The 12,103-nt window shown below is 40.3% G+C and overlaps 1 long non-coding RNA gene across 1 annotated transcript; it reads right to left on the bottom strand.

Moving 5' to 3' along the window:
* Positions 1–1,457: 1,457 nt before the first annotated feature.
* Positions 1,458–3,710, bottom strand: LOC111964728 (uncharacterized). The gene is made up of 3 exons (XR_002877423.1): positions 3,602–3,710; positions 3,431–3,487; positions 1,458–1,510 (listed from the first exon to the last, which is right to left on the bottom strand). It is a non-coding gene; the product is annotated as an uncharacterized lncRNA (long non-coding RNA).
* Between the last annotated feature and the right edge of the window lie 8,393 nt (positions 3,711–12,103).

The following is a 12,103-nucleotide window of genomic DNA, read 5'->3' on the forward strand; positions in this document are numbered from 1 at the left end:
AAAAATGTATAAGATCTCCTAAACCTGTGTTTACCACAGACCTTATTTTCGTGTTTATCCAAAAMCCCTACAAAAACTCAATTGATTTTCACATAGGCTTTGTTCAACGAACCATGGCAGAGATAGTGCCTACAAAAAACGTCATCACTATTGCTCTCTATATTACCACCACCACCATCTTCTTCTTCTTCTTCATCATCGTCGTCATCAAAAAAAGGCTGTTCCTTTCAACCAATCAGCGTGCCCGAATGGACATTTGGGACGCTGATCCCTCCCACTTCAGGTAGACTGGACACTAGACTAGAGTGTTGTCCGTGCATCCGCAATGTAAGTTTATGGCTTCAACTTCATCATCATTGATATAATAACCTAAATAAAAACGAATTGCAGTTTTAGATGGAAAGTTTGTTGATGTTTTGACAGACCTAAATTTACCTAATTTAAATTTGGTGTAGACCTACCTGTCTTTCGAATTTTGTCCTCTCAATTGGCAACAAGGGAAGATGGAAAACATCCCTCCAAAATCTCTGCAGTCCCTTCCATACTCTCATTGCTTTGAAAAGTCAATGGAAAAGGATGAACAGGTCTGAAACTGAATGAGACAAAGAGTTAAGGAATGAGGCAGTGGTGTTTGCTCAGCCTAGACTACAGCTTCCCAGATATTGTAACTTGAATATAGGCCTGCCTACCTACAGATATCTCCATTTTAAATAGCAAACAAAAAAGAATGTTGTATATCCTTTAAAAATAAGTATACGCATGTTGATATAGAACCTGCATATTAGGGCTTTTTGTCTCAAAGCAATGAGGTAGACCATGACTTGTTGTCAATTTTGACACATAACAACAAAATCACTAGTCTTCCACACAGCTATGGACCCTTAAGATGAAAGGCTGCATGCTTTATTGGTTTTAGAAAATGAAACTCACATAGAGGCACATTGTGTGTGCTGTAGCAACCCAAATAATCAAATAATCATTCATCAAGTCAATGTTGAGTCTGATTTGGGGGAAAAATGAATGTGTGTCCTTCCTCTACTCTCATTATTAGCATGACGGCGGTGCATCTAAGTGTAAACAATAAGTAGGCTTATAGCCCTCTTGAATACACTATGCTCAGTGATTTGATAGCACGATCTCATCTAGCTTCACTTTACTTTACTCTTGCCTATTCAGTTGCCAGGCTACAAGATGTACTCAAGGTGGCCTCCTTTAGCTAATGTTTAAAGGACTGAAGGATATTTTCAGGGAACCTCAGTCTCCTTCCTGCTGAACTAATCTCTAAACATCACTAGGCTGAAGGCTAAAGGCATTTGAAAGWGGTAATGCCAGTTCTAGGTGACCTTCTCCTTGTAATAGAATATTTAATGAAGACAACTTATTAAGTGCCCTTACTTGCAATCAAAGAAACACATGACAGAAAGTTTTTTTWTTTWWATCACATTTAAGTTTTATACCTCTGCTCATTTTGATACGGCAAGATGTCTTGTCAGTTCTGCAACGTTGCCTCCTTGAAGTAAGCATAAAATAAAAACATTTTTAAATATATGAACCATTTAAACCTGATTCCAATCTCGACTATGGGGTAACCARCTATGGGGTAAGCTGTTTKTATAACATATTTCCACCATATGTCTGTCAGACTTCTGTACTCATAACAAACGTATCAGTTAACATCAGATGTCAGTGTATGACAAATGATCTAGCGACCACTGTTACGAAGCAGCAGCAGCAGCAGTACAGATGTTTGTGAGACCATTAACTAATGACTTGCATGTCTCATGGCATGTCTTTTCATAAACTCACAGAACATTTTATAACTGCTCAATACATTTGGTAACGCAGGCTTCATATCAGAGGGTTATGAAGGCATATGAGGGACATGAGGCTTAACAGATGCTATTTCCATAGTGTTAAAGAAACAGTTGGTGGTGGTGCCTTGTTCTACAGCCTCTCAGACCCTGGGGTGGTAGTGGAAGGACAAGGCCAGGGTGATGTARATGGGCACACCAGCTGGATGGAGAGCCAGTGATAAGCCCCAGAGATAACTGGGTATCTGGGCACACTGTGTGCCACAAAGGTTGGCACATGCAGTTACTGCCATGTAGTTAGGCACAGAGAGAACCCCTAAGATAAACTGTGTCTTTGAGGTTCCCTTTGCATTTAAAAAAAAGTGTGTTATCTGTTTCAATAACGTGTGCATAAAGWTGGATTTGATTTGTACTTATGAGCTCCATTTAACTTTTTGATACTGGAAAAATAGGCATGAATAGCATAACAAAAGCAAATGGTCATGTTTGTGCATGATGTGATGATCAATCAATTTATTTAGCTATGTTCTGTCAATTGTTAATAACCATTAGAATCACAAAAAAAAATGTTTTCCCTTAACTGTTGATGTTGCCCACTGAATATGGGGAACATCAAGGTAGTATGTAGTATGTACATACTGTATTATTCCGAGGGGTTTTTCTCTGTTACTGTAGGCTGGTGAGTGATTTGKGAAAAGACTCCTTGCGGTGCCACATCAATTTCCAGAATGTCGAGGTTATTTGTAATCACGCAACTGACCAAATTACGCAATAGTTTAGTTCTGGGTTAACCAAGATAAATATTTTTGACATCTGAAGTCTGTCTGCGAGGTATGAAATATTGTGTGACATATCTAGCTGGCATGTGGCCATTATGTTASTGTTTGGAACTCCTATAACACATGTATTGATATTAACACATTATACACATGTAGTTAATGCCTAAAAACTAATTCAGCTATTTCAAAGTTATTGCCTATTCTATACTGGCATAGGCTCTAATCTAATGCATATTCTCCTCTGTATATTAAAGGCTATAYTGCATGTGCATTATATTTATAGGGGTTTCCATCATATGTACAGGTCCTGTATGGTTAGTTGAGTAACTCAATTGTTGCAGATATGACAGGAAACACATTTACAATCAATGTTCTGCAGTTTGATCCTGCATAACAAAATAAATAGATTGATATAATTTCACTACACAAGGAGTGTTGTGTGTGTGTGTGTGTGTGTGTGTGCTTTTGATAATATGCTCTGTGTGTCTATAGTCTTTAGGAAAAAAATATATTGTATGCCCATGTTGTCCATGCACTCTTCCTTAAATCAAGGAGAGCTAGTTAGACATGCAGATTTTTTTTTGATCTAACAAATCAGATTAGTATGAGCTGAAGGATGCTAGATAACCCAGGAGCATATAGTGTATAGACATATGACACTGGCTCAGAGACAAACCATAATTGACTTTGATTATGCAGATAAAAAAGAGCAGGTTAACATGATAAAATGTACCATTTAAAATCATGACATCTCAAGATAAAAAATCATACATACATCCATACGCACCCACATAATGACAGGACTACTTTCTGCCCATTAGCAAAATGGAAGGTACTCACCATGTTTCAATTTAGGCACCTAGAAGGGCTTGAACTGCGCGTGGAAAATGGCGAACCCTGACAGAAAAGAAACGGTGGCCTATTATGGGAACCTGAAAGCACTTAAGAATTTGACAAAAATTTGAGAAAAGAGAGGAAAATAAGAAAGCACTACATGGAAGCCACACTTACAGATGGTTTTGGGCTGTAAAAAGTGGGGCCAATCCAATATCTACAGTTCCAAATGCCTTGTCTTTAAGAAGAGTGCTGTATGCTTTGGTGTCTGAGGAGTAAGGACAGACCATCTCAATGGGCAGTGGGGAATACTGATGGATATGTTTTTGCTGGCATGGGTTATGTTTTTTACTCAAAGCTGACAGACAGACAACCCCCATGCACACAGGTGCTAGCCTATTCAAGGGAATTGTGTAAAAATGACGTCACTGAAAATCTGCTCTGAAAGCCTTTCAACATAAAAGTCCTTCCTTCCACTTTGAGCTGCTCTACAGTACATCATTTTTTCTTTCTTTCTTTCTCTTTCTTACTTTCTTTCTTTCATTCTTGTGTCCTTACAGAATAACGTAATGCAATACTATACAGTACACATGTAGCAGCAACATATATTCACACGTATATAGTCACCGTACAAAACAAAACGGAATATTTGTTTTCACAATAGTTGCCATTYTCTGTGAATTTCTTCAAAAACAAATTAAATATATTTTTCCCAATTGTCTGATGTTCCTGTTTTTATGTTCCTGTTTTTTTTCTGTCTSTCCAATGCTGAAATACCACTTTGTGAAATTACAGTACAATTTTGAAAAGTAGACACAGGCAGTCAGCAATATAGAAATAGAATGGATAGAGTGGGGTTGGAAGCTCTAACCCTGGTAAACTCAATGGTACACTCGAAATGGCTGCCTACTATTGTGATGCAATAATTCCCTTGGTAATTTGGAATGTTCTATCTACCAACTGATGCTCGATTGCCATAGTAATCTAGAATGTTCATTTAAATGATGCTAACTGATGTGGTTCATGCATTGGAATGTATTTGTTGTAATGTCAGTTGCGTTGACTCAACAAATCACCGCACAGATTGAAGGGTACACTTCCTGCTTTTACTTCCTGGCATGGATCTAGGTTGAAGATGACAAAGGTTAAGACAAGTTGGTTACAATATCCCTTTGCAACAATGGGGCCAGCTACTGTATGCTAGTGAACAACAGCTCTGGTAGCCTAGCGGTTAGAGCGTTGGGCCAGTAACCGAAAGGTCGCTGGTTTGGATTTCCCAAGCCGACATTGAGAAAAATCTGTTAATGTGCCCTTGAGCAAGGCATTTAACCCTAGTTTGGTCCAAGTGTGCCATACTACTATGGCTAAAACTTGTCCCCTAACCTTTTATCTTCAAACTAAGCATGGGTACACTCAAAATGGATGCCAGTCCACCCGTTATGCCATCATTGACTTGAATAGGGACGTCAGTTCTGTTCATTCTATTTCTACGGTTGGCAATGCATGTGCATACCCTCAGCAACAATGGAGTGCTGGCCTTGGTGATGGTTGCTAGGCAATGGAGGAAATACAATGGCCTCCTTGGAAACCAAAGACCCTTAAGTGGACTAAAAGGAATGAAATCACACAAAAAAATTATTGATGAGGAAAACAGTGATGCTGTGCACCTTAGAGTAGACATAGAACAACATATTTCTGTGCTGTAGCACATGGGGTAGACAGAAAAGAGTAGGTACCCCTGCAACATAAGTTGGACTTGAATTCTAGTTCCACACAAACCCTTATGGCTTTGGTTCCATGTTGGCTAGACTTATCAATCAATCAAACATACTAATCAATCTAATAATCATTACATGTCTGGCTGGCTCTTGCGTTCTGTCTCTCTTTGATTCATGTTAGATGTCTCTTGATTGACTAACATTTCTTAGTCTAGATGTGGTTACTACAATAACAACAATCACGTTACAAAAAGGGGCTACCAGTGTAAACGTCAGTTGTTTAAAGAAAATAAAAAAAGATGGAGTTGGTTATCACTGTTGTGTAATCGGTTATTTCCTCTATCAAGTCACATCAGATCTTTACATGATCAGGACATTCTGTTTAGGATGAGGACTGGATCAACCAATTGATCCACATACAAAACATTTAATGATCCTTGTGTATTTTAGACAGGCATTGACGATGTGTACATGTGAAGGGGCTGAGGCTAGAGTGCAGCAGGCTTTATACATATGGATGTTTGGTTTGGCTACAAAATGGAAGCAAATTAGAGAGCGGTCTTAAAAACAGCAGCAGTCCACTTGGGCTTGACAATAGKACTTCTGTTGTACAATATTGTTCTTTTTGTGTGGCTAGATGAAACAGGTGCACWTTGCAAGTGGTTGACAGCGGGAAAAGAATATTCCTAGCATGTATTTTTAGGAGCTAGTTTGTTGTGCCCTTATGAAAATATGAAGAGTTCTCTCATTTAAGGAAGGTGTACGCAACTGCAGAATAACCACATTATATGTCCGTTGTCAATAATATATTGAATTGCCTCAATTGCAATCAAACATCAATTATTATCACACAACAAAGCCTACAGGGTTTTTTCTTAGATCAAAAAGGAGGTTAGGTGGTGAGCTTGGCAGGAGGCGTGGCAATGGGTGTGGTCGCAGTTTTAAAGCWRAWTTCCTGYGATTTAACATATTCTGCCTTGGAGCTGAAAGTATTTTGCTGTTTTACATCAAATTTCCTGCATTTCTATGCATTTTGCCATGGCTAATGCTGCGTTTTTATGCTCAAACATAATAACAAAATCTATACTCCTGAATTCATAGTTTTGGGAATGTTCTATTCTCCCTGACTGTCTAGCTTTCATTTCGATGAGTTRGCTCTTAAAGACTATAGTATGCAAAAATATATACAGTGGCAAGAAAAAGTATGTGAACCCTTTGGAATTACCTGAATATCTGCATAAATTGGTCATACAATTTGATCTGATCTTCATCAAAGTCGCAACAATAGACAAACAGTTTGCTTAAACTAATAACACACAACAATTTTACATTTTCATGTCTTTATTGAACACACCCTGTAAACATTCACAGTGTAGGGTGGAAAAAGTACGTGAACCCTTGGATTTAATAACTGGTTGACCCTCTTTTGGCAGCAATAATCTCAACCAAACATTTTCTGTAGTTGCACAACAGTCAGGAGGAATTCTGGACCATTCCTCTATACAAAACAGTTTCAGTTCAGCAATATTCTTGGGATATCTGGTGTGAACTGCTCTCTTGAGGTCTTGCCACAGCATCTCAATCGGGTTGAGGTCAGGACTTTGACTGGGCCACTCCAGAAGGTGTATTTTCTTCTGTTGAAGCCATTCTGTTGTTGATTTACTTCTGTGTTTTGGGTCGTTGTCCTGTTGCATCATCCAACTTTTGTTGAGCTTCAATTGGCGKACAGACAGCCTTACATTCTCCTGCAAAATGTCTTGATACACTTGGGAATTGATGCAAGCTGTCCAGGCCCTTAGTCATCAAAGCAGCTCCAAACCATGATGCTCGCTCCACCATACTTTACAGTTGGGATGGGGTTGATGTTGGTGTGCTGTGCCTTTTTTTCTCCACACATAGTGTTGTGTGTTCCTTCCAAACAACTCAACTGTAGTTTCATCTCTCCACAGAATATTTTGCCAGTAGCGCTGTGGAACATCCAGGTGCTCTTTCGCGAAGTTCAGAAATGCAGTAATGKTTTTTTTTGGACAGCTGTGGCTTCGTCCGTGGTGTCCTCCCATGAACAACACTCTTGTTTAGTGTTTTACGTATCGTAGACTCATCAACAGAGATGTTAGTATGTTTTAGAGATTTATGTCAATCTTTAGATGACGCCCTAGGATTCTTCTTAACCTCATTGAGCATTCTGCGCTGTGCTCTTGCAGTCATCTTTGCAGGACGGCCACTCCTAGGGAGAGTAGAAACAGTGCGTAATTTTCTCCATTTAAATACATTTTGTCTTTATCGTGGACTGATGAACATCAAGGCTTTTAGAGATACTTTTGTAACCCTTTCCAGTTTTATGCAAGTAAAAAATTCTTAATATTAGGTTTTGTGAGTGTTTTGTGAGTGTTTTTTATAGGGCAGGGCAGCTCTAACCTACATCTCTACTCTTGTCTCATTGATTGGACTCCAGGTTAACTGACTGCTGACTCCAATTCACTTTTGGAGAAGTCATTAGCCTTGGGGTTCACTTACTTTTTCCAACCTACACTGTGAATGTTTAAATTAGGTATTCAATATAGACAAGAAAAATACAATAATTTGTGTGTAATTAGTTTAAGCACACTGTGCTTGTCTATTGTTGTGACTTTGATGAAGATCAGATCAMATTTTATGACCAATTTATGCAGATATCCAGGTAATTCCAAAGGGTTCACATACTTTTTCTTGCCACTGTACGTCCATGATCTTTTCCACAWMCTTTATATCTGGTTTTAGTCACTTAAGTTTACACTGAAAGCGTTTTTCATCCAGATGTTTTTCTTCTGAAAGCAGTGTTTGGACTTCGACGGCCCAAAAAATCACTCAGGCGGCCCGCCCAAGCATTTTCTAGGCAGAAAAATCCCTGTTCGGGGTGCAAAAAAATAACCTAACACCTAACATGATCAATTGTAGACGTCTGTAGGCATTAACAAGGTAAACACACTCAAATGAAGGAACACACTGACCTTCTAAGACCAAACCATAAACTCAACTCAAAGATTCAAAGAACCATGATGTCGTATTTCTCTGAAAATGCTCCTCCTCTCAAATTACATTTCATCTCTCTCCCATCTCTGTGCAATCTGTTGTGGAAAAACTGAAGCACCCACTCCAAAACAACACTGTTATTTGCTCCTCCTGGGGCCGACCACTGAAGTGTTCTACTCAGTTAGAGCTCCTAATGCAGATTCCATTTCAGTAGCTATTAGGCATCCTCCCTATCTACTAGACCTGTCTATTGGATATACATTCTACTGCCCTCCTCCACCCCCCCCCCCCCCCATCCCTCCATCCCACCCCTGGGAAGCCCTGCAAACTGCTTATTCAACAATCGCTAACCATAAATATATGTAATGACATTTTGGAGGCAAAGAGGCCTGTGTGGTTTTTAATTCATATTTAATGGCTGTCAGGCTAAATAGCCGGCGCACTATCCTAAATTGGAGCTGCTCTGCCACTCCCCTCCACTTAGGACTGATAGCTGTCTGCTCTGATGCTCCTCGTGGCGCTCTCTCTTCCATCCTTGTTCTCTAGTCGAAACAGAGTAGTACACTCTTAGAAAAAAGGATTCCAAAAGGGTTCTTCAGCTGTCCCCATAGGAGAACCCTTTTTGGTTCCAAGTAGAACCCTTTTCAGTTCCAGGTAGAACTCCTTTGGGTTCCATGTAGAACCCTCTGTGTATGGGTTCTACATGGAACTCAAGAGGGTTCTACCTGGAACCAAAATGGTTCTACCTGGAAACAAAAAGGGTTCTTCATAGGAKTMTCCTGTGGGGACAGCCGAAGAACCCTTTTAGGTTCAAGATAGCACCTTTTTTCTGTAGCATGATCCCTTACTTAGGTTGTGTTAAAAACAGCCATCTGAGTAGATCAGATCAGCCTAAGAAGCGATGATGGCAAAAATGACCACTGTAACAGTTCAAATGAGTAGGACTGATTCTATACTACTGATAGAACAGTTGAATAAATGTGACCATCCTCAGACAATTGTAGCTCATAACATCATAGAAAAGATACACAAATAATTCAATGTGCAGACAGTCTGTGGACAGAAAAACAGACAAAAATCTCTCTAGGCAAGTCAGTTAAGAACAAATTCTATTTACAATGACGGCCTACCCCGGGTTAATTGTGTGCCGCCCTATGGACCAGATATTTGATCTAATCTGACGACATTGACAAATAGAGGTAGGCCCTACATTAGTCCTCTGAGGACAGCCAATGACCGATCAGTGCAACAATACACACTGTGATTTAAAATGGTATCCTAATGCCAAGATGAGCATTAAGTCATCCCAAACAAAGAGTAGGGGTGGGTTAAAAAAACATCCTCATTATCACTACTACAAACATTGATGCCCGCCCAGCTTCTTCTTTCTTTTTTTAGATTTGGGCCCAGGCGCTGAAATGTAAATAAATCCTATCAGCTGCAAGGAGCTGGAGGCTCGGTTACCACTACTAACAGTCAAGAGCCCTTTCATGCTGCCAGGAGGGCCATCCTGTAACGCTAGCACACCTAGAAGGCCCACAAATACACTCTCTTCTCCTCTCTCTCTCATCGCTCTCCTCTCTCTCTCTCTCTCTTCTCTCTCTCTCTCTCCCTCTCTCTCTCTCTCTCTCTCTCTCTCTCTCTCTTTCTCTCTCTCTCTCTCTCTCTCTCTCTCGCTCTCGCTCATCTCGCTCGCTCTCCGCTCTACCCCCCGTCTCTTGCTTTCTCACTTTACATTTCTCTCGCTCTCCTCTTTCATCCCTTTTCTTTTTTTTCTTCAATTCAGTTCTTTTTTGTATTAATCTTCAACTCACCCCCTGCACATGCCCCTTCTACTATCTAATTATCCTCCTCTTCTTCACTCTCTCTTTATACTCTCCACTCTTTCACAGTTACTTACATGCCTGAGAATAACACATTAGACCAAAGACAACCGTAAGAAATTTAGTATTGTGTAGTACACGTGCATGTAGAAAGAAGGGGTTGGGGTTGTGCTCTGTCCCTTATCATACACTATCCTCTTGTTATCTTATCTCCAGTAGTTAGACAAACAGGTTGAAGCTGATCATTGATGAGCGATGATACTATCTCTGTCCCTGATCAATGCTGGGCTCAGCCTCTATCGATCTGTCTGCAAGGCGGGATAGAGCTTTTCTAGTTCTGACCCACACAGGCCAAGTGGGTCACTTGGGTCGCGACCACTGTTTGGACAGATCCTAGGAGAGGTTAATAACCACGGCAGAACAACAAACACACAACAGGGAAGAGTTATGTCAATGTTCATTCAATATGTTTCTTCATTATTTCTTCAGTGGATGGAGAAATATAATTTTATTTTACATTGACATACAAACTGAAGAGCTTTGAGAAAACATCAAGACTGTGTGATAATACTTCACATTTTATAAGAAATTGGGCAAAAAATGAGTTTATTTGATTTCATTTATGTGGAGCAGTCAGTCCTCAGCTTCAGACAGTAGCAGTGTTCTAAGTACTCATAGATGAGTGGTAGCGCTTCCCTTTTTTGGCCCAATTCCAAACCACACCCTAGCCCCTAGCCCCTATCCCAGACCCTTGGTAATTCCCTCCTGTCAGATCCATGACAGGGAATCAACATGGGGCCCTAAGGGTATGGGGCTGGAGATTGCTTTGGTATTGGGCCTTTATCTCTGACATCTCCTGTCTCAGGATCAGTTGGTAGCACACTCAACAGTCATACACTCGCTGTTCCCATTACCGAGTCCAAGTGCCTTTTTTCTGTATCGTTTTTTTCTATGATTGGCTTTATTTTTCACTGTGGCAGATCTCCATCTGATGTTTGGAGTTGACTTAGCTCCTGAATCAGAGCATCAATCAACGGTAATGACTGCCAGGCTTCTGGTGGGCCAACCCTCACACCCATATGGACCCGGCCCATCCATCCTGGCCAATTGGCAGCTTTATAGCCCCATATAGGACGCTCTCTGTCAGCCGGTGGGCTGGGCTTGGGCCTGTGTGGAAGTAGGACTCTAACAATGAAACGCATTTGACATGTGATTGAGGCATTGAGCCCCAGGGTTTGGCACTCTATTCAACGCCTCACTGCCAGAGCCAATTTACAGTATTCACAGCCTGCCACTCACTCTACTGTGGGTTATCTGCTGTCTGCTTCTTTTTCTACTGGAGTGTGATCCCATAGATTGAACCATTCATAATGAATCAATGATAATGCAAAAGCGAGTTTGAACAGATGCGAGTTTTGATGCTTTACAATATACATCATGCTGAAATGATTCATCAATATTCTCCATTCTGATGTTGATCAGAAGTCTCATTGTATCGTGATAGGGTTAATGGAAGTGCACGAGTGCATGGGATGTGTTAGCAAGACTTCCTCTTGATGTTCTCTGACTCAATGATTGATCTAACATGATTGGATAGGTGAGAGCAAGGCTCCCATTGCATTGCTTTCATCCAATCCAGACATGTCAGATCAGTGACGCAGCTCATTCCAAGTCACGCACCAAGCATCCTTGTGGAACTGGCAGGAACAGACTTAAGTCACCTGGGATGGACGCCCACTGAGGCTTCACATTCCTTTCTCCTGGTCTTGACAAACGTCTTGCTAAAGACATTGTTGGAAACTTAGAGTATCCAACACACAGAATATCAAAAACTTGCAGTGAAAGACTGAGTACAGAACGAAATCTGTTGTTCCAGTTACATGGTTCATATCCAGGCTATGAAAATCTTTACCTCAAAAATAAATCATGAAATGAATCAATATATGATTTAATCAATGTTATCCACAGGTTAGTAATTACTTATCCCATTGATAAATTCAACTACTCTGCCACTGAATAATCGGTAGGGTACATGCTTGTAATTTTCCCTCAATATGTTTCTCTGAAATATGGACCTTTCCTAGAACTATTTATGAGTGTTGTGTACTTTGCTGTAGTGCCCTGCT

The sequence above is a fragment of the Salvelinus sp. IW2-2015 genome, linkage group LG6.1, assembly GCF_002910315.2.
Source record: "Salvelinus sp. IW2-2015 linkage group LG6.1, ASM291031v2, whole genome shotgun sequence".
Taxonomy (NCBI): Eukaryota; Metazoa; Chordata; class Actinopteri; order Salmoniformes; family Salmonidae; genus Salvelinus; species Salvelinus sp. IW2-2015.